At 35.9% G+C, this 24512-nt stretch overlaps 1 long non-coding RNA gene across 3 annotated transcripts; it reads right to left on the bottom strand.

Moving 5' to 3' along the window:
* Positions 1–16096: 16096 nt before the first annotated feature.
* On the bottom strand, positions 16097–20892 carry LOC104228298 (uncharacterized). Of its 3 annotated transcripts, XR_711309.2 has the most exons (3): positions 19992–20892; positions 16807–17033; positions 16097–16695 (listed from the first exon to the last, which is right to left on the bottom strand). It is a non-coding gene; the product is annotated as an uncharacterized lncRNA (long non-coding RNA). The 3 variants fall into 3 exon arrangements; XR_711310.2 differs by having other exon boundaries at positions 16097–17029; XR_711308.2 differs by having other exon boundaries at positions 16097–17033.
* Between the last annotated feature and the right edge of the window lie 3620 nt (positions 20893–24512).

Genomic DNA, 24512 nt, shown 5'->3' on the forward strand with positions numbered 1-24512 from the left:
ACACATTGACTATTAGAAAATAAACGTGTTGTTGTATTAAATTCAATAATAGAGGTGTAAGATTTTATTGACTAGGTCTTACAAGGTATAATTCATATTGTGTAATGATATAATTATTTTGTAAGAAAGTAAAATTCTCTATTTGATATCCTGGATGACTAATGATTGGAGCGTTTGGCATGTTTGTGCATAAAAAATTTCTCAAATTTAAGTTTATATTTTCATGCCCTACGTGATTACTAGTTTGGATTTTCGATGAAGAATTTTGTTCTCTGATTGGAGGTTCTAATTAAGTGAAATATGACGGTATGTTGTATGAGTTTTATAATGTTGGTATGACTTTTAAGCTATGGTCTACCATAAAATAATTTTATGAGCTAAATATATATTCACTTGTAAATTGAGAATTTTATGAGTAATAAATAGTTACCACTGAAGTGGTTTGTTTATTTGAACTCATGAAAAATTCTTAGTAAATTTGTACATGTGAAATTATATCTATTCATGGATTGAGCATTATGATTAATAAGTAGGATCCACAAAATGGTCTATTTATTTGAGTCATTGAAATATGTTTAATATACCATGTGAAAATTATCCTTGAGAAATCTACATTAATGGTGGAGGTTCATAACTAGAAAAAGAGTATTTATCTTTGGGTACTAGTGAAACTAACTCCACCCATGAGAAGAGATATTGGGGTTTTCACTGAACGGGAGAAAATATAATATCTCAGGTTCTTATGTATTTAATAAAAGGATAATTTATTGCAAAAGAAGATATTATATATCCTAGAAATAGGAAGAAAATAATATATGCCTTCAGCTCATAGTGTAATTATAAGGAGAATGGAAATCAATATCATATTTATTTTAATTCATGAAACTACTTAAAACGGTTATTCTCCGAGTTTGGTTACAGGCTAGTGGTCATGAATTTGACGGACTCCGATTAACCTGAAACTTGGTGGGTTCATCGAAAACGATCTAGTGAAAAAAACTCCTTGCTATGCAGTGAATCATGTTGTTTTTTTGGCATTTTGAGGTCGTTTAGATGAGTTTTCAAGCAGTTTATTAAATTGAATTTGTTATAAATATGAAAAATTATTCTTTATATATCGGCTATATTTGTGTTAAATCTGAAACATGATGATTTAACTTGATATGATATATAGCAAGAATGCAAATCACATGGATTTAATCCTGACTACGCCAAAAAAATAATTTATTCGAATTTGGTCTAGTTTTTGGCGATCATGAATTTCATGATCTCCGAATGACCTGAAATTCGGTAGGATCATTGGAAACGATCATTTAAGAAGAACTCACTGCTATGCAGTGAATTACATCGTATTTTGACGATTTTGGGATCGTTTAGGTGAGTTTTTTGGAGGTTTGACGGATTAAAATGTGATTTACATACGAAAAGTCATTCTTTCTATCATTTTATATGTCTAATCTGGAACATGATAACACATGTTGATTTGACATGAATTGGTATATGATAAAAAAAAATGTAGGTCATATTTTAAATTCTTAAAAAAATGCTTAAAATGATAATTTTCCAAATTTGGTCGCAATTTTTGATTGATATGAAATTTGGTAGATTTATCAGAAATAGTCCAGTCAACAATAATCACCACTATACAGTGTGAAATATTAATTTTAGTATTTTAAGACTGTTTAAATGGGTATTGAGCATTTTTTTTAATATGGAACTTAATCCTCAGAGAAAAGTTCGTGGTTGTGATAAAGTGGTGATGGGAATAAACCCCTATGGTCTTCATTTTTTTTATTTATAGTGAGATAATAAATTTATGCGTTGACATTAGGTCTTCCTCCATATCGGATAAATTTATTATGAACTCACTGGCTATAGTTACTAGTTATTGATAACCAGTATTAACTCTCCATCTGAGCTTAAAGGGTTGAATCAATTTTGTAACTACAATACAATCATGATTAAGTGGTGATAGAAATATATTTCTATGGTCTTCCACTATTAATTTCAAGTGAGTAATAAATTTATGCGTTGACTTTAGGTCTTCCTCCATATCGGATAAATTTATTGTAAGCTCACTAGGTGAAATACTAGTAATTGATATCGTGTACTTACTCTCCATCTGAGTATACATGTTGGATCAATGAAACTAGAGCTATTAAAAATGATGTTCACTTGACTTAAATTAACAGTATACTCTCCATCTGAGTTGGGTCTGTTTTAATTATTGGAGTGAATAATCTGGCATTGCATATGTATGTTGCATGAGTAGTTCTTTCCCATCGAAATTGCTATTCAAGATGCATGACATATATGTGTAGTGTGTTTTAAAATTTTTGTATTAAAAAGTTATATACAATTGACTGAAAATAATAGTATGCTCTCCATCTGAGTTGGTTCTATTTATTTTTGGATTGTATAATTCTTGCATTATATAATATACTTTGCATGAATAATTCTTTTCCCATCGAAATTTATTATTCCAGATGCATGTATGTATATAAATATTGAATGCAGTCTGAATTTTACTATTCAGTGTTTTGACTTATTATGATCTATTTAATATTTTTATCTCAACTCCACAATGATTTTATGCAATTTGTCGTATTACTTGTTAAAATTTTCTTTTAGTGATAAGACATTAATTTTAAGGATGCAATATATGTACTTTTGTTAGAAGGAATTTAATTCCGGTTTCTGGGCAAAATAAGAGATGGATATTTGTTTTATTTTTCGAATAACTCTTGAGTTATTGAGCTTAATAAACACTTTATCTCTTGTGGTACATGAATGCATGAACTTGTTATTATATATTGATGTCTCTCCTGAACAGAACAATATTAGTCTACCTCATAAGAGAATATGTTCTTCAAAATTGAGTAAAACTTATCTGTGCACTTTTATCTAAGTCATATTAATCTGGATAGGATTTCAAGTTGGTCAAGTATGGACCTTAAGGTTCATTGAAAGTAGAGGCACTACCAACTTGTGGATCCTGTTTGGAAGGAAATTTGACTAAAAGATGTTTCCCTTTAAAAGGAAATAAAACTAGTGATAAGCTAGAATGAATCCTTTCTGATTTGTATGGTTAAATGAACATACTCGTAAGAGATAGATTTTGAGTATTTTATGACGTTCATAAATGATTACTCAAAATATTAATATATTTATTTGATGCACTGTAAGTCTTAATGAATTAAGTAATTCAAGGTTTTTAAGACTTGAAATAGAGAAGCACCAAAGAAATATATTAAGTTACTACAATTTGATTGTAGTGGCGAGCATCTCTCTAAAGAGTTTTTTAGTTACATATCAGAATAGGGATTACATCTCAATTGACTACACCGTAAACTCCATAATAGAGTCGTGTAGTAGAAAGAAGAAATAAGTCTCTTTTGGATATGGATAGACTAATGACGTGTTATTCAGATTTGCCTTATTTATTTTTGGAATATTTCCTGGAAACTTCAAATTACATTCTGAATTTAGTTCCTTCTAAGCTAGTACCTGGGACATCTATAGAACTGTGGACTGAATGTAAGCTTGGTCTGTGGCATGTTCAGATATAGGATTATCCCGCATATGTGCTGAAAGGGAAAGCAGATATGTAAGTTGGAACTAAGGATGGATAGGTGCATGTTTATCGAATATCCAAGAAAACGAATGAAGCTTTATTTTATTGTCCTAAAGAAAATAAGGCAATTGTTAAAACAAATGCATTTTTCTAGATAAGGACTGTTTAATAAAACATGTTCCTAGAAGTAAACTATTTTTACAGGAACTGGGCAAAGAAATAACTAGATGTTCAAGAACATCAAAACCCACACGTCAGAATTGACGTTCCATTGCATTTAAGTAGTGGGAGAACGTTAATAGACATAATATGCCTTTATCGAGTGGGAGTGATGTTTGAACATTGAACACTATAGTAAGAAGTCACTAATATTTCAATGTCGTGAGGTAACGAAGGTAATATTAGTGGTACTTCGTCTTAGTGGGAGAAAGCTAAAGAAAATTATAGTTCGGTGTTCATTCTTGGGATAGTTTCGGTAACAGGATCTCTGAAGAGTTTAATACCAAACTAGATAATTACGACAAAGTACTACTGGACAAATATTGCATCAGATATAACTTGGCAAGATTCTTTAACAAAACCTTATTTGGTGAAGACTTTTAATAGTCATGTAAAAGAATGCCTGAGAAAGTTGTAGATGCATGGTTATGAGTCTAAGTGGGAGATTGTTGGGGCATATACTATTAACCATGCATTTGGATATAGTATATTCTAATAATTATCATGGTTAAAAGTCTAAGTGGGAGATTGTTGGGATATATACTATTAACCATGAGTTTGGTTTAGATATAGTATTTATTATGAAATAATTGTTTATTCAGTTTTAATAAAGTTTTAAATAGATCATATAATAGTCTGTGTCCTTTGCTTATATAGTAGATGATTTAGTGTATAGAGTTTAGCTTATACACGGAAGATTAAATCATCGGTTCTTATAAGTATAAAGTTTGAGTTCACAATCTAATGATGGAATTGGACAAACCATCAGGAATGATTGTAGCACAAGATTAAATATAATTAATCTTGATTATGGGAATGGTTTAATTCCAACTTCTTGTGCTAGTACATTTTGTATGTATTGAACGGACCAGGTAGAGATAAGTATTTTATACTGACTTAATAAAATAAACTCTCTAGCCATTAAATGTACTTATACTCTTAATCTTGATATAATTATTATTTGTTTTATTTTTCGAATAACTCTTGAGTTATTGAGCTTAATAAACACTTTATCTCTTGTGGTACATGAATGCATGACCTTGTTATTATATATTGATGTCTCTCCTGAACAGAACAATATTAGTCTACCTCATAAGAGAATATGTTCTTCAAAATTGAGTAAAACTTATCTGTGCACTTTTATCTAAGTCATATTAATCTGGATAGGATTTCAAGTTGGTCAAGTATGGACCTTAAGGTTCATTGAAAGTAGAGGCACTACCAACTTGTGGATCCTGTTTGGAAGGAAATTTGACTAAAAGATGTTTCCCTTTAAAAGGAAATAAAACTAGTGATAAGCTAGAATGAATCCTTTCTGATTTGTATGGTTAAATGAACATACTCGTAAGAGATAGATTTTGAGTATTTTATGACGTTCATAAATGATTACTCAAAATATTAATATATTTATTTGATGCACTGTAAGTCTTAATGAATTAAGTAATTCAAGGTTTTTAAGACTTGAAATAGAGAAGCACCAAAGAAATATATTAAGTTACTACAATTTGATTGTAGTGGCGAGCATCTCTCTAAAGAGTTTTTTAGTTACATATCAGAATAGGGATTACATCTCAATTGACTACACCGTAAACTCCATAATAGAGTCGTGTAGTAGAAAGAAGAAATAAGTCTCTTTTGGATATGGATAGACTAATGACGTGTTATTCAGATTTGCCTTATTTATTTTTGGAATATTTCCTGGAAACTTCAAATTACATTCTGAATTTAGTTCCTTCTAAGCTAGTACCTGGGACATCTATAGAACTGTGGACTGAATGTAAGCTTGGTCTGTGGCATGTTCAGATATAGGATTATCCCGCATATGTGCTGAAAGGGAAAGCAGATATGTAAGTTGGAACTAAGGATGGATAGGTGCATGTTTATCGAATATCCAAGAAAACGAATGAAGCTTTATTTTATTGTCCTAAAGAAAATAAGGCAATTGTTAAAACAAATGCATTTTTCTAGATAAGGACTGTTTAATAAAAGTCTGAACAAATACAAGGCTCATTTGGTTGCTCAGGGGTTTACTCAAAGACCAGGTATTGACTATATTGAGACCTTCTCACATGTTGCAAAACATACTAGTATCCGGATTGTTCTCTCTCTTGCTGTTTCTCAAGGCTGGTTACTCCGGCAACTGGACGTTAATAATGCCTTCCTGCATGGCATGCACCTTAACTGAAGAAGTATACATGGCCCAACCAAAGGGGTTTGTCGATGCTAATAATCCGAATCATGTGTGCTGCACAAGTCATTATATCGTCTGCTTAATCCCATAAGTGACGTGAGAAGGGTAATGTGTACGCAGCCTACCCCTTCCCAATAAATTCTATGTTTACTCAAATTCTTTTACATAACTTGAGACGAAAGAATTATACATTTGAGAGGTGTAGACCCATAACGGGAAAGGAAAATGAAGGGTTAAACAAGAATTCCTTGCTCTTTACATTATTAAAATGTGATGTTACACTTTTTTTCTAATAAACTAGAATTCATCACTCAATTCATATGACTCCTTTGATTTACCCTTTTTATTCTGCTACTCTTTTGATTCTATTTTATATGACTGTTTTATAGACGCTTAACAAAAATGATTTTATTTTGCATTTGATTTTTCTTTTTTATAATTTTAAATTTATCATTTTACTCTTAATGATATGCTCTTATTCTAATGAAACTATCATATGTTTAACAACACATATTTTAACGATACTTTTGCTATGTACGTAAAATATTTTTTTTTTAAACTTTATTTGTCTGGAGTATTTAACAAGAAGTTACGAACTTAGCATCCTTTAACACACAGTCCGAGGAATATGAAAAACACAATATGAGCATTAAATAATACTAATAGAATTATTTAGTGTACATATTTTTTTTGATAAATATTTAGTTTATTAGATTAAAAATAAGATATGCAAAGTATTAATCTAAATCATGTATTTGATTTTATAATAGAGAATTTCTTTTCCCGTTGGAACTTGGCCTTGTAAAAGGACTTTGGAAGAAAGGTTCGGAGAAAGACAGTTTTATCATTTAAAATTATTTTATCTCGGGATTAACTTTCCAGGGATTATTATCCCCGAGTATGTCATAAAATTAATACCAAAGCTAATCCTGAATTGCTTATATCGAAAACAAAAAATTGTACAAATACGAGACTAAATAATTTCACATTTTATCCCAATTTTATTATCCCTTATCTCATAAACCAAGCGACCTTTCATGAAAAATAACTAAAATTTTGTGAGAAAAACCTATTACTCCCTCCGATCCAAAATAAGTAATTTTTTGGTTTTTTTCTTGTGGTCTAAAATAAGTGATTTTTCCAGATTTCAATAATGAATTAATTATTTTTTCCTACATTACCCTTGGAGTAATTAATGTTGGAGTATGTATTAAGAGTATTTATGTGAAGAGATATCAAAAGTTAATATGGTCAATTTCATTGCTAATTAATGTTAAAAGGTGAATTTCTTAATATGTGTGAAAACAACTAAAAAATTACTTATTTTGGACCGGAGGGAGTATTTTTCTTGAATTACTCTTCAAATTAGTTTTCACTTTTCAGAGTTTCAAATTTTATATTTTAAATTGAAGTAAAAATAATTGACAATATTGTAAATCAAGATTTGCATAGTAATGTTATGTCCAACGCCTATTAAAAGCCCAAAATTTCATTTTCTTTCTGTTTCGATTAGCTATATGCTAACACTTTCATATTTCTAATTGTATACGGTCAAATTCGGATTTGCCCGTGTGGCTGATCGAGACTGGAGCGCGATAAGCCAATGATTAGCCTTGTATTATATCGAACTATGGTGCAAAGTTAGGTTGCCGAGTTTGAGGCCCTGAGACCGATTAAGATTGAGATCGACCAAGATCGAGACCGAATAAGATGAAGATCGAGAGAAGCTTATTGAGTCGAACAACGGAAAGATAAAATATCCGCAATCGGGCGAGGATCACAGTGCGAATCCTGACACGTATCAAGAAGAGACCGATTAATTAGCCAACCATGGGATTTCTTACTATATTTAGAATTATATCAAGAGTAGGACTCTCATACTATATAAAGAGGGCCTGATCATTTGTTAACATCATCACGTTTACGCAATACAAAGCAATATACTACGTTTCTCTTAAGCTCTCAATACTCTGTTACTTTGTTCATATTTTCTAGTGAAATATTCGTTTGGTTCGAGGGTGACCTAGCTCGAGGGCCAAATCTATACTTTTCCTTTGGTTTGCTTTTATTTTTATTTATAATCTATATCAATTTACGTATCTTCTTATTTTGTGCCAGGTATTATCACGTATTCTTAAAACCACGTATAAATTCAATTATTATCCGATATTAGAATAAACACTAATCATTGCCATTTTGTTTTTCCATTAAACCGTATTTTGTGTTCGTTGATGTTTGTACTTAATTCACGTGGTACTTTCCTATGTTATTCAAACGTGAAGTTTTACCCTATCTTTTTGCACTTCAAATCACAAGTTGAGAATCATTATGAGCGTAAAATAGAGATAATTTAGTGTGATTGGAGTGGTGAATATATAAAAATTCTATTTATTTAATAATTTGGCATAATTAATCAAATATTTTGTTCCCATACCCATAAATAAAATGGTGTTAGCAGAACGAAGATATTAGTATGAATGTGACATTTAATAAATCGGTCTCACTAGACAGTCAGAGAGAGAATTGGCAATAACAGAAATAAATCGCGGTTTCCGTTTTATAATTTGAAACCTTGAGTAGGTTCATATAATGTTTTATGATTTGTATGTATAGTTGGTCCAGGTCCCAAAAGGTTCGAGAGTGATTTGGAACACTTAGTGATCGTTTGGTTGGAAAGAAGTTATCCCGGGATTAATTATTCCGGGATTAATTATTCCATCTTCCATGAAGATAAAAAAAATACTACAATCCCGGGATAATTAATCCCGAAATTAATTATACCGTAATTTTTTCCAATCAAATATGTGATAAACTCTTCTTAAATTTAGTCCCGAGATTAATTATTCTTTATTTCTCATATCAAACGAGCCCTTAGTTCCTAACTAGAGGATTTAAATTAAGAGAATTGGCTAAAATTAACATTTTGAGTAATAAGCTCAGATTCATGGTTTGAAGGTTCCAATAGGTATGTATGACGATTTAAACTGTACTCATGTTTTGATTAAAACCCCAAGGGCTCGGGTGCACTTTGGTACTATTGCATGAAAATTGAAAGTTTAAGGTTCATAATTTTGACTTAAAAATTGACTTTCAGTTGCAACATTTCTCTTTGTGTTTTAGCTTTTGGATAAGTTGATATATTATATTTAGACTTATTGGGATTGTTTGGAGGGGACATGAGGGGCTCAAGTTAATTTAAGTGCGTTTTGGAGCAAGCTTTGAAAAATTTAAAGTGCTGAAACATGAGTTTTTTTGCACTTGACCAGACTTCACAAGAGAATTGCTCAAAATCAATAAAGAATTTGGTAAAGATTCCTTAATAAAACCCTTTGAATTAAGTTTTCAGAAATTTAAACTGTTTATTATTTTGAAATATGTATAAAAAGTTATGAATATTCTAGTGAAGGATAGTAATGCTATTATTTCTAGAAGTTTGCAATGAAAATTTATACACTTGTGCATATAACCTCATTTCGTACTTGAACTTCATTATATCATTTAGGAGTTAGGGAGCTCGAATTGAGACAATTTTTGAAGAAATTTTCATATAAAATGATAAGATAATTAATTATAACCTGGATCTATAAATATATCATGGATCTACTATTGATTTTATCTTGGAAATAAGGAATCTAAAGAGGAAAAGAGGGATTTTTGACAAAATAACACCCTTAAAGGTCAAGGGCCTTCGCCAAAAAGAAGAGTTCGACCTCGAGCGAACAACGACGGGTCAATATTTCGATGAAAGTTCGAAATAACACCCTTAAAGGCCAAGGGCCTTCGCCAAAAAGAAGATTTCGACCTCGATCGAACAACGACGAGTTAATATTTCGACGAAAGTTCTAAATAACACCCTTAAAGGCCAAGGGCCTTCGCCAAAAAGTAATGTTAGACCTCGATCGAACAACGACGGGTTAATATTTCGACGAAAGTTCGAAATAACACCCTTAAAGGACAAGGGCTTTCGCCAAAAAGAAGAGTTCGACCTCGATCGAAAAACGGCGAGTTAATATTTCGAAGTAAGTTCTAAATAACACCCTTAAAGGCCAAGGGCCTTCGCGAAAAAGAATAGTTTGACCTTGATCGAACAAAGACGGATTAATATTTCAAGAAAAGTATGAAATAACACCCTCAAAGGCCAAGTGCCTCCGCAAAAAAGAAGAGTTCGAACTCGATCGAACAATGACGTGTTAATATTTTGACGAAAGTTCGAAATAACACCCTTAACGGCCAAAGGCCTTTGCCGAAAAGAAATGTTCAACCTAGATCGAATAACGACGGGTTAATGTTTCGATGAAAGTTTGAAATAACACCCTTAAAGGCCAAGGGCCATCGCCAAAAATAAGAGTTCGACCTCTATAGAACAAAAATGAGTTAATATTTCGACGAAAGTTCAAAATAACACCCATAAAAGCCAAGGGCCTTCGCCAAAAAGAAGAGTTCGACCTCGATCGAACAACGACGGGTTAATATTTCGATGAAAGTTCGAAGTAACACCCTTAAAGGCCAAGTGCCTTTGCCGAAAAGAAGAGTTCGACTTTGATCGAACAACGACGGGTTAATATTTCAACGAAAGATCGAAATAACATCCTTAAAGGCTAAGGGCTTGCGCCAAAAAGAAGAGTTCGACCTCGATCGAGTAACGACGGGTTAATATTTCGACGAAAGTTCGAAATAATACCCTTAAAGGCCAAGGGCCTTCGCCAAAACGAAGATTTCGACCTCGATCGAACAACGACGGGTTACTATTTCGACAAAAGTTCGAAATAACACCCTTAAAGGCCAAGGGCCTTCGCCAAAAAGTAAAGTTTGACCTCGATCGAACAACGACAGGTTAATATTTCGACGAAAGTTCGAAATAACACCCTTAAATGCCAAGGGCCTTCGCCAAAAATAAGAGTTGGACCTCGATCAAACAATGACGGGTTAATATTTCGACGAAAGTTCGAAATAACACCCTTAAAGGCCATGAGCCTTCGCCAAAAAGAAGAGTTCGACCTCGATCGAACAACGACGGGTAAATATTTCGACGAAAGTTCGAAATAACACCCTTAAAGGCCAATGACCTTCACCAAAAAGAAGAGTTTGACCTCGATCAAACAACGACGGATAAATACTACGACGAAAGTTCAAAATAACACCCTTAAAGGCCAAGGGCCTACGCCACAAAGAAGAGTTCGACCTCGATCGACCAACGACGGGTAAATATTTTGACAGAAGTTCGAAATAACACCCTTAAAGGCCAAGGGCCTACGCCACAAAGAAGAGTTCGACCTCGATCGACCAACGACGGGTAAATATTTTGACAGAAGTTCGAAATAACACCCTTAAAGGCCAAGGGCCTGCGCCAAAAAGAAGAGTTCGACCTTGATCGAACAATGACGGGTTAATATTTCGACGAAAGTATGAAATAACGACCTCAAAGGCCAAGTGCCTTCGCAAAAAAGAAGAGTTCAACCTCGATCGAACAATGACGTGTTAATATTTCGACGAAAGTTCGAAATAACACCCTTAAAGGCCAAGGGCCTTCGCCAAAAAGAAGAGTTCGACCTCGAGCGAACAACGACGGGTTAATATTTCGACAAAAGTTTGAAATAACACCCTTAAAAGCTAGGCCCTCGCCAAAAAGAAAAGTTCGACCTCGATCGAACAACGACGGGTTAATATTTCGACGAAAGTTTGAAATAACACCCTTAAAGGCCAAGGGTCTTCGCCAAAAAGAAGAGTTCGCCCTCGATCGAATAACGACATGTTAATATTTCGACGAAAGATCGAAATAACACCGTTAAAGGCCAAGGGCCTTCGGCCAAAGAAGAGTTCGACCTCGATCGATCAACGACGGGTTAATATAGCGATTAAAGTTCAAAATATCACCCTTAAAGGCCAAGGGCCTTCACCGGAAAGAAGAGTTCAACCTCGAACGATTAACGAGGGGTTAATGTTTCGATGAAAGTTCAAAATAACACCCTTAAAGGTCAAGGGCCTTCGCCAAAATGAAGAGTTCGACCTCGATCGAACAACGACGGGTTAATATTTCGACAAAAGTTCTAAATAACACCTTAAAGGCCAAGGGTCTTCGCCAAAAAGTAATGTTCGACCTCGATCGAACAACGACGGGTTAATATTTCGACGAAAGTTCGAAATAACACCCTTAAAGGACAAGGGCTTTCGCCAAAAAGAAGAGTTCGACCTCGATCGAAAAACGACGGGTTAATATTTCGACGAAAGTTCTAAATAACACCCTTGAAGGCCAAGGGCCTTCGCGAAAAAGAAGAGTTTGACCTTGATCGAACAACGACGGATTAATATTTCAATGAAAGTATGAAATAACACCCTCAAAGGCCAAGTGCCTCCGCAAAAAAAAGAGTTTGACCTCGATCGAACAATGACGTGTTAATATTTCGACGAAAGTTCGAAATAACACCCTTAAAGGCCAAGGGCCTGTGCCAAAAAGAAGAGTTCGACCTTGATCGAACAACGACGGGTTAATATTTCGACAAAAGTTTGAAATAACACCCTTAAAGGCCAAGGGCCTTCGCGAAAAAGATGAGTTTGACCTTGATCGAACAACGACAGATTAATATTTCGACGAAAGTATAAAATAACGCCCTCAAAGGCCAAGTGCCTTCGCAAAAAAGAAGAGTTCGACCTCAATCGAACAATGACGTGTTAATATTTTGATGAAAGTTCTAAATAACACCCTTAAAGGCCAAGGGCCTTCGCCAAATAGATATTGAGCATGTGCCCCAAAGTGATATCACGACCGGTAAGCTCCGCAAACTTGAGCAGCATGAGGAACAATTTATACAGATATGACAAAAGTTGAGCTGGGCATACCTCGTAAAAGCGACAAAAATCTACCAACAAGAGAGGGAGAGGAAGCGTGTATCCAACAATAAAGGGGTAGGCATCGAATGCACAATAACCTGGGTGGTCGAAGTGGACTATGTCGTTCCCCACTGCCGGTAGTATTTCGACGTAGCGAGGGATTCCCTACCTAGCCTTCAATTCTGCGATCCCCTCTTCATTTATAATAGAGGGAGCAGGTTCCTGCTCCTCCCCGGCGGGACTGTGGAAATCATTCCATGCATTCCCAGGGCGAGGCAAGATCTCAACCACCGATAGGACCTCCTCATCTTCTACCACTTCTTCTCCTCCAGTGGCTATAACATCGCTTTTCAGCGCCGGAATTATGACAACGAGGTTAGCGCGAGAAGAATCACCAGCCATTTATGTCAATTTGATAAAGCAAAGGGATAAAGAAAAGGAAAGATGAAAGTTCTTAGCTAACCGGAGAAGATTAAAAATTCGAAGTATCAGGAGAAAAGAAGATTCGCAAAGTTCTTTCAAGTAAAAGGAAAAGAAGTGTGTCAATTGAATGATGCATTCCTTCTATTTATAAGAGATATAAATACCCCAAGCACGAAACCCAAGAGTCGCCAATCGAATTTGATAGGGCATGAAACGGTTCAATCCCCCGGGAACGTGCATCATAATGGCGGCAATCACGAACAACGTTTCAAGTTAAATGATGTTACATTTCCAAAACGGCTGCAACGGTCCAAGGATATCGAAAAGGCATCTTTACATTACTTGAACCTAAGGATCATACCCAAAGGGTAGGTAGTCAGATATTTCTCAGATATGTAACAATCATAATCTGTCAGCCAGGCCCGAAAAGGGACGACCCTGGCAGACGGAGGGACTAACTATATTGGTCAAAATCTGACCGCTACGATTGACCCAATCGAGATTCCGTCCAAGCAGTGAGATAGTGGAAACGACATGGTTTCACTACAAAAAAAACTGGATTTAGCTACGAATGTCGTCGCTAATCTGTCGCTAAAATGCTCGTTGCTAGAAGAATCTTTTGATAATCCGTCGCTAATCCGTCGCTAAATGAGATTAGCGACGGATTTTTCTGTTTAGCTACAGATTTTGTCCGTCGCTAAACCCTGGTTTTTTTAGTAGTGTTTGCTCCAAATCTCGTACTCACAATATCTTCCAAGTCAAAAAATAACATTCAGGGAACGATGAAAGCGGACGTGGTATGAAAGTGTGTTGACCCAAGAACATAGTAAAGATTCCATAACTATATATAAGGGGGGAACCATCCTAGAGAAGGTGGACCTCTTCTCTTTCTCTTTTCTCTCCTCTGTAATCTTCTTAGAAAAAAGAAGACAAAGCAATATTCCATGGAATATGTAAAACAGTCATCTTCATCGATTAAAGAGAGTAAAAATGAAAAGCCTCAATAAGATTGATCGCCCCTATTTCATCTTATGCTTTATTTTCTGATTTGCTTATAGATCTGAAGTTTATTGTATTTGACTAAGATTTACCTCTTTATCTTTTTTAATTGATTAAATCAAAAAAGATTTTAATATCTTTTGGGTCAAATAGGGGGATTGGATGGGGTGGTGCTGAAATGCTTTATTTACAATAGTCATTGACTTAATAGCATTTTAGTAATATGTTTTAGTTTTTCAAGAATATTTAAAATCATTAAGTGATTTTTGTATAAAAAAATAAAGCATTTATTAATTAAAATTTGAATAAACAAAATCCAGATCTAGAAAACAAAATACTACATTTAACGACTGAAACGTGAATGCTAATTTAGATGAACAAATAATGCCTAAGTGAACTACTAGTGCTTAATTTCCTATTAATGGAGTCTTTTCCATTCTCCGCATATAGAAGAAATATGGGAGGAAGCAGTAGCCAGAAGTGGAAGACATTAGGAAGAATTTCCGAATGTGTGTGGCTTCCGACATTATGTCCCTTCTTTTTCCTCGAATAATCAAATGAAGTTATGTCTCATTATAATTAATTTGCTACCTTTCCACCATTTAACTTTGTCTGTCTTATATATTCCAATATACTATCATTTGTCTCGTCTTCTAAATCAATTTCCAATATCTCTGTCTTTTTCCGCCTCCATTAAAGAAGAAAACTGCTGCTATATATTGGCATGCCTTATGGCTTCTTGCAGCCATTTTAGGCCCCACCTTAACATAGGCATGCTTTCTGTCCTTTACCTTTTGGCTAATTTCTATTCTCACGTGCTTGGCCAAAAAAAATACTTGGCCAAACAGGCTATTACATTCCCTGTACACATCATAGGAACCACCCAATTAAGAATCGTGAGGCTAAATTATTGAGTCTATTCAACTTAAAACATTCCTTGGATTCGGCATAAGATCTGAATAACTTTCATTTAATTTCCCATTCAACATAATACATACTTCTATCAAGTTTGCAAAGCTTGTGCTTTTCTTCTTGAAGTCTCCTACTTTTTTTTTTGCTCAACGACTCTAAGCTATTACGAAATATAACTTCAGTTTTGTACTCCTCCACAAAGATATTCTACGCAACTCTCTCCTTCCCTTTGCACATATCTCCCTCCCTCAACTAACAAGTAGCAAATGTTTCTCCGATCCTACTGTCTTATACCCCTTTGTCCCCGTCAAACAATAAATTTCTTGGTTTCATATAAGCTTTCTAGTTTAAGAGTTCAAGGAAATTAGAGTGTGTGAAAGCCATTTAACTCTTCGTAGGCGTGGAAAATCAAGTTGATGATAAAATGAGCTCAAATAATGTTTTTGTTCGTCAACATACGATCAAGAGAGACCAAACGTTTATGGACAAACCTTGACGTTCAAATTTAAGGAATATGTTATGGTAAAAATTGGAATAAAATTATTAAATCTCTTTGGCTAAAAGTTCAAGATATTGGATATGATATCAGAGCCGACAAAGATCATTGTTCAAGTCTCATTGTATTGGCCTCGGAATTCCACAAGCTCAGCGCACAGAGAATTTTGATGAAGAAGATGGGTTACACTCAAATGTCGATATGTTCAAAGACAGGACCACATTGTCTTCAGAGATCCAAAGCTAAAAGTCAATCGTGTCCATTTATTTGCTTCAAATGAAAAACAAATCTGGGTTGTCCATTTAAGTAGAAGTATGATATAAAGTATTATAAATCTAGAAGGTTCTTTTACCGTATGTAGTGTATAGGTTAATATGTGTACATATTAATTACTCTATATTCTTTCTTAGGATTCTTTTGGGCAGTTAGAGATAGACAAATAGTGATAGGACACTTGTACCAAGCATAATAGATTTTATTCCTTTTGCCTTGTATAAATAATTGTAGACAGTATGAATGAAATACATAACAAAATTCTGCATTACAATCTCTTTTGTTTCTTTTATGGTATTAGAGCAAAAGTTCTAGATCCTATCCTTTTGCTCAAGTCTTCTTCTTAGTCTTCTTCAATGGAAGTCACTGATGATTCCTCTGCTACACTGCCTACTGGAAGTCCTTCAACAGTCTAATCCCCTCAAATCACTATCTCAAATGATAGCTCTCTTTTACCTTCGTCCTTCAGATTCACCTGGGATGATTCTTGTCAATTCCATTTTTGATGGAAAGGGCTATGGAGGATGGCGTAGGGTAGTAGTCATAGCTCTCTCGGCTAAAAGCAAAGTTGGGTTCATAGATGCAATGATCACAGAGCCACCTGCAGATTCACCCTCTTTCAAGGCATGGAATCGATGCAATTATATGGTAATATCATGGCTGCTCAACTCCCTTTCGAAGCAGATTGCTGAGAATGTCCTTTACTCTAAAACTGCTAGGGAAATTTGAAAAGAGTTGGAAGATAGATTTGGTCAAAGCAATGGAGATTTGCTTTATCAGCTGCAAAAAGAACTTAGCGATTTAGTTCAGGGAAGTTCTAATACTGCTGGTTATTACACAAAGTTTAAGAAAATCTGGGATGAGTTAGACAGCTTTGATACATGTACTCACTGTAGTTGTGAATGCTCATGTGGAGGAAAGAGCAGAGCTCTAAGATTTTAGCATGATGGGAGGCTTATTCAGTTCCTGATGGGGCTAAACGATGCTTATTCAGGAGTGAAGTGCAATATCCTCATGACCACACCTCTTCCCAGCATCAATCATGCTTACTCACTCTTGATCTAGGAAGAGAAACAGAAAGAAATCCAGGTTGTACAGCATCCTCTTGACTTTGCTTTCTTGGCCACAAAGCAGCAATATGGAGGTCAGAAGTATACTCAAGCAAATAAGAGATGAAGTTTTGAGGGAAAGAGAAACACAGTGGTATGTTCGTATTGTAAGAAGCCTGGACATTCAGTAGAGAAATGATACAGAATCATTGGATTTCCTGCAGATTTTAAATTCACTAAAACAAAAGGTTTCAAGGAGGTGTCTAGGGATATGCAGCAGCCACAACAGATCCTAATTCTGAACAGTCAATCTATGGTTTGGAGAAAGGATTCACTCAAGATCAATATCACACTCTATGTCAGCTGCTTCAACAAGCTAAATTCACACCACAAGGAGACATCAGCTCAGAAGTGAATGTGACTGCAAATTGTGTAGGTATACCTAAACACTCTTTCTCAAAAATTGCTAACAATGTTATTTAGATCTTAGACTCAGGAGCATCTGAACACATGACATGTGATCTTAATCTTCTATTCAATATTAGAACCTTAGTCAAGCCAGTGTTTGTTAATCTTCCTAACTCACAAAGGGTTAGGGTCACTCAGGTAGAAAATGTACAAGTTCTTCCTGATCTCACTCTGATTAATGTTCTTTTCGTTCCTACTTTCAAGTGTAACCTTCTATCAGTTCACAAACTTTGCCAGCATGTTAATTGTCTACTCATTTTTCATTCTATTGGTGCAATTTTACAGGCCCCTTCAATGAAGAGGCCAGTGGTTCTTGGTAAAGAGAAACAAGGGATTTATTTACTCCACACCATCAAGCCTAGTAGCAGTTTGATTGATTCCAAAAAGGACTATTGTCCAATTTTTTCAGCTTCTAAGAAGGACTACTGTCCAGTTCTCTCTAAGTATGTTAGGGATAGTGTTAAGTCTTTAGTTTCAATTTCATGTTGTTCTTCATTTTCAAATGATGTAAGCCTATGGCACTTAAGGTTAGGGCATTTGCCTTATTCAAATATGAGAAATATCTCTTCTATTTCTTGTTCTACTTCAGATAATTTAATCAAACATTATTAGATATGTGCCAAAGCTAGACAAGTAAAGTTACATTTCCAATCTACTACCACATCAACAAAGGAAATTTTTGAATTAATTCACATTGACACTTGGGGACCCTATAAAGAACCCACTCATGATGGTTTTAGGTATTTTCTCATAATTGTTGATGACTTTAGTAGGGGAACTTGGACTTATCTTCTTAGTACTAAGTCTAATGATTTTACCCTTTTAAAATAATTTCTTGCCGTGGTGGAAAGACAATTTGGAAAGAAGGTCAAAATCATAAGATCAGATAATGCCTCGGAACTTGGGAGTGGATTAGAAAATTCAGCATTTCTTTCTTCTCAAGGGATAATACATCAAATTAGTTGTGTTCACATCCCACAACAAAATGGGATTGTTTAAAGAAAACACAAGCACCTTTTGAAAACATGCATGGCACTTTTATTCCAGTCCAGACTTCCTATTTCTTTTTGGGGAGAATGTCTATTAACTGCTACCCATCTCATTAATAGATTTCCTTCTAAGGTTCTTAATCTAAAATCTCCTTATGAAGTCCTATTTAGTGTACCGCCCTCATATCACCCACTAAGAGTTTTTGGTTGCCTTGTCTATGCCTGCACACTAACTCCTCACAGATCAAAGCTTGATCCAAGATCTGTGCCTTATGTATTTGTAGTATATCCAGTAGGAAAGAAAGGATACAAGCTCCTAAACCTCCAGACCATGAAGATCTTTGTTTCTAGGAATGTCAAGTTCCATGGAACTATCTTCCCATTCATCTCTGTTACAGGGAATCAGACCATTTTCCCTTCTTCATCAACACAACCTACTGATTGTATCTATAAGGAGCTTTCATCACATTCTGATACTCAGAATGTTTCCTCCTCAGTTCCTATTGCTTCTTCTCCTATGATTCATTCCACTTCTCCCTCTAATTCTTCCCCTTCCTCTTCTTCTCCTATCCCGCATTCACCCTCTCCTAATCCTATTCCTTTTCCCCGCTCTCCTATTCCACCTCCAGCACTTGAACTTAGGAGATCTAATAGACCACACATTACCCCCACCATATCTTTCTGATTATGTTTGCAACCCACTGATTTTAACAGACCTTACTGCTTCATGTTTTGCCACTTCCATTCAACCCACTAGATTGCTTTTCTCTGCCTTGTCTCAAACAAATCAATCTTTACTTAAAACTATTTCATATACCTCAGAACCTACTTCCTATTCCCAAGCAGTTTTACACCCTAGATGGCAAGAGGCTATGGCCAAAGAATTTGAGGCCTTGGAAGCAAATAAGAGATGGGAAGTTGTTCTTTTACCAGCAGGAAAGAAAGCATTACTGTGTAAGTGGGTGTATAGAGTGAAGTATAGATCTGATGGTTCTTTTGGAGAGATACAAAACACGTTTGGTGATTAGAGGAGATATTCAACGGGAAGGGATAGATTTCAATGAGACCTTTTCCCCGGTTGTAAAAATAACAACCATCAGGTGTCTTTTTGCCATTGTTGTTAAGAAGAACTGGGAAGTATTTCAATTAGATGTCAATAACGCATTTTTGCATAGGGATTTGCAAGAAGAAGTTTTTATGAAATTCCCAGCGAGATGCAGTTCCCTTCACCCAATCATGTGTGTCTTTTAAAGAAGTCTCTATATGGTTTGCGATAAGCCTCAATGCAATGGTATGTTAGGCTTACAACAACTTTGAATTTTAAATGGTATTCTCATTCACTCAATGACTACTTGTTATTTTTTAAGAAATCCGCAGGGAAAGTTACTATCATTGCCGTTTATGTCGATGACATTCTAATAACAGGGGATGATTTATTAGAGCAGCATCGTTTGAAGGAGTTTCTTAATTGTGAATTCAAGATCAAAGATATCGGGCAAGCACACTATTTCCTAGGCATGGAAATCATTCGTGAAGAAAAAGGTTTCATTTTGACTCAAAAGAGATTTACCTCAGAACTATTGACTGAATTTGGGGTTCTTGACCTCAAGGCCACTGCATCGCCCATTGATCCCACTCAAAGACTCAGCCTTCACACTGGCGATTTGATTCTAGACCCAACCTTCTATCAATGACTTCTAGAAAAGTTGAACTTCCTCACTGACACGCGGCCTGATCTGTCCATCGCCGTGAAATATCTGAGCCAATTTATGTAGTCTCCACGCCAACCTCACTTGAAGCGCAGCTTTTCACTATCTGCGTTATCTTCTCTCAAATCCTGCAATGGGTCTTTTGCTCAACCCTAATCCATCACTTCGCCTTCTTGCTTTCTGTGACTCCGACTGGGGACAATGTCCTGATACTCATCGATCTATTAGTGGATTCTACATTATCCTTGGGGGTTCGCGGGTCTCCTAGAAATCAAAGAAACAACCTTTAGTTTCTTTGTCCTCTACTGAAGCAGAGTACAGATCCATGAGACGAGTGGTCGCAAAAGCTACCTGGTTAGTTCGATTGTTCGAAGATCTCTCTATTTTACCCTTTCTGTCGGTTCAGCTTCATTCCGATAGCGAAGTTGCGATTCATATTGCCAAAAATCCAGTATTCCACAAATGTACGAAGCACGTGGAACTTGATTGCCATTTTGTTCGCCAACAATTTCAGGCGGGAATCATTTCTTTATTTTTTGACCCTTCCCATTAACAGGTTGCCGATATTTTCACAAAACCCTTGTCCGGTCCAATTCACCGCTCTATCATCGGCAAGTTGGGCTTAACTTGCGTTGGAATTCCACAAGCTCAGTGCATAGAGAATTTTGGTGAAGAAGATGGGTACACTCAAATGTCGATATGTCCAAAGACAGGACCACTTTGTCTTCAGAGATCCAAAGCTAAAAGTCAATCTTGTGCGTTTATTTTCTTCAAATGAAAAACAAATCGGGGCCGTCCATTTGAGTAAAAGTATGAAAGAAAGTATTAGAAATCTAGAAGGTTCTTTTACCGGATGTAGTGTATAGGTAAATATGCGTACATATTAATTACTCTATATTCTTTCTTAGGATTCTTTTAGGCAGTTAGACATAGACAAATAGTGATAGGACACATGTACCTAGCTTAACAGATTTTATTCCTTTTGCCTTGTATAAATAATTGTAGACAGTATGAATGAAATACACAACAAAATTCTGCATTACAATCTCTTTCGTTTCTATTACATTGTCACACATTACATAAAGAAAAAAAATACTCACGTATTTGAACTAGGAAAAGAGTTAAACCTGTGGGGACGAATTGAAAACATAATAAAATAAATAAATATGTGGCATATTTATTTGTTTCAACTTTAAATGAGATGATCACAAAGGCCAAACTAAAATTTATTTATTTTTAGTCCATCCAACTTAAAGAAATGTTTTAATCTGAAAAAGTTTCAATTATTTATGATGCAAAAATTGAATACTCACTTTCACTGTAGCAACTTATGGGTTACTAGTTACTAGATCAAGTGAATATCTCCTTGAGCTTTTCTCTGTTTCAATTTTCTTTATAATCTGAGGGGTGGACAGATTAGGGTTGAAGATGGTATAACATGTGCATTCAGTCGTATTCCTAGTCAGCCCATGCACAAAGGACAACATTAACATGAAACACTATGGAACACAATTCCTGTCGTGGAAGCACATAAAACCATGTTTGAGACATGACCCTGTAGGTTTAAGACAATATTTAAAATTTATGTGTTCTGAATTTGTTATTAAATCTGATCGAACTTATAACTTTGTTTAGTTACTAAATTCGTAATTAAATATTTATATACTGGTTAATAGATTTTTTAATACAAATGTAAAATCTAAGCAAAAATTATTCGATTCATACATAATTATGTAGCTTCGTGTAACGTCCTTAGTTGTTAACTAAGTACACGTGCGACAGTTGACAACTCGCTCACGATCTTGCACACCCTGCTCACGTTCTTGCTATGCCAAGTCAGCCTTACTACACTCAAGATCTCTAAGGAATCTTAGAACACATGAGAATTGCCAAAAGAAGTTTTTGTATTAGAGAGAACTTGATTGTTTTGCTTGGTTGATGAATTACAAATGAATGCCTCCTATTTATACTAATCACCTAGGGGCTAGTATGTAAATAATAATGTGATGACCCTTTAGGTCATCACCATAATTCTTCCTAGTTCCGTGCTTCCGAGGCCCTGAAAACCTCGCTTTTAGTTGCCTCGATTTGCGTGCACAGTTCGGGCGCATAGCCGGAAAGTTTTTATGTTAGAATATGCGAATTTTGTGAAAAATTTGATGAATTTTGATATTAATATGCATAATATTGACTTCAGTCAATATTTTAGGTAAACGAACCCGGACATGTGATTCGACGGTCTCGGAGGGTCCGTAGAAAAATATGGGACTTGGGCGTGTACTCGGAATCAAATTCCGAGGTCCCAAGCCCGAGAAATGAATTTTTGTGTGAAATTGTTTTCTGAAATTAACTAAGGAAAATGAAGAAGAAAATTGATCAGAAAACTGTGGTATCGGGCTCGTATTTTGGTTCCGACGCCCAGTACGAGTCTTAAATATGTTTTAAGCACTATCTGTAAAGTTTGGCTAAAAACGGATGTCATATGACGTGTTTCGGACTTAAAAGGGGGAATTTGAGTTTTTATGAAAGTTGAAAGAAAATCATGTATTTTGAGGCTTGATCCTATGTATATGATGTTAATTTGGCGATTTGATCACACGAGTAAGCCCGTAAGGTGTTTTCGAGATCATATGAATGTTTGGTTTGGAGCCCCGAGGGCTCGGGTGAGTTTTGAGTAGGGCCCGGGAGGTCTTAGACTTAGAAAAATATATAGGTTCAGATGTTGCAGGCCCAGCGCGGCCGCGGCCATTTCCGCGCGGTCCGCGCTGGCAGCCACGTGACCGCGGTGCTTTTCTGTGCGGTCCGCGTGGTGGGGTTTAGAGGGTCGAACAGCGCGGCCGCGCATCAAATCAGTGCGGTCCGCGCTGGGTGGGTTCATAGAGAGCCCACTTCTCCCCTCCCTTGGCGCGGCCGCGGTGTATTTCTGTGTGGTCCGTGCCAGCCCCCAGCAAAATGTATAAATTCGGGATTTTCTGTCATTTTTTTCACTTTTCAAAAACCCAAAACCTAAGAGGCGATTTTCCAAACAAATTTTCTTCTTCAGAACGATTGGTAAGTGATTTCTAACTCATTTTCTTCACTTCTTAACATCTTTTAACATGATTTCAACTTCAAAACAAAGATTTTCATGGGGAAAATTGGGTGTTTTGGGTAGAACTTAGGTTTTCTACAAATTGTGAAGTTGGACCTCAATTTGAGGTCCGATTTCAAAACAAATCATATATTTGGATTCGTGGGAGAATGGGTAACCGGGTTTTGGTCCGAACCTCGAGTTTCGACCACGTGGGTTCGGGGGTGTTTTTGACCATTTTGGGAAAAACCTTGTAAAATTTATTTTTCATGCATGGGGAGTGATTCATTTAGTAATTATTAATGTGATTAAGTAACTTATGACTAGATTCGAGCGGATTGGTGGTGGAATCAAGAGGTAAAGCTATACTAGAAGCGTGAGTTGAGTTTGGAGCATTCGAGGTAAGTGTTTGTTCTAACTTTGGCTTGAGGGAATAGGATTAGGATGTTATTTGCTACTTGCTAATGTGGAGTACGGTGTATAGGCATGGTGACGGTTATCTATGCACCGGAGTCTAGCATGACCGTGAGTCTTAATTGCTTTTAATTCGAATAACGTGACACAATCTCCTTGTTTATTTGATGAGTTTCGTACAATGTGAACGGTTGAGATAAAATTGTGATTGGTGTACTTTTGGAGCGTTAGCTCGAACATGAATGGTGTTAGTTGAGGAAGAAGGGATTTAAAAAGAGAATGTGTTGTGATTACTCCCTTGCCAGGATGTGTATACCGATATATATACTCTCCCTTCCCGTGATATTATGGGATCGTGTGGCACGCCGTCCACTTATATATGATATTATGGGATCGTGTGGCACGCCGTCCACTTATATATGATATTATGGGATCGTGTGGCACGCCGTCCACTTATATATGATATTATGGGATCGTGTGGCACGCCGTCCACTTATATATGATATTATGGGATCGTGTGGCACGCCGTCCACTTATATATGATATTATGGGATCGTGTGGCACGCCGTCCACTTATATATGATATTATGGGATCGTGTGGCACGCCGTCCACTTATATATGATATTATGGGATCGTGTGGCACGCCGTCCACTTATATATGATATTATGGGATCGTGTGGCACGCCGTCCACTTATATATGATATTATGGGATCGTGTGGCACGCCGTCCACTTATATATGATATTATGGGATCGTGTGGCACGCCGTCCACTTATATATGATATTATGGGATCGTGTGGCACGCCGTCCACTTATATATGATATTATGGGATCGTGTGGCACGCCGTCCAGCCTCGTCACTACTTCGCCGGGGTTAGGCCAGGCACTTACCAGCAC

Source organism: Nicotiana sylvestris, chromosome 3 (genome assembly GCF_000393655.2).
Source record: "Nicotiana sylvestris chromosome 3, ASM39365v2, whole genome shotgun sequence".
Lineage (NCBI taxonomy): Eukaryota > Viridiplantae > Streptophyta > Magnoliopsida > Solanales > Solanaceae > Nicotiana > Nicotiana sylvestris.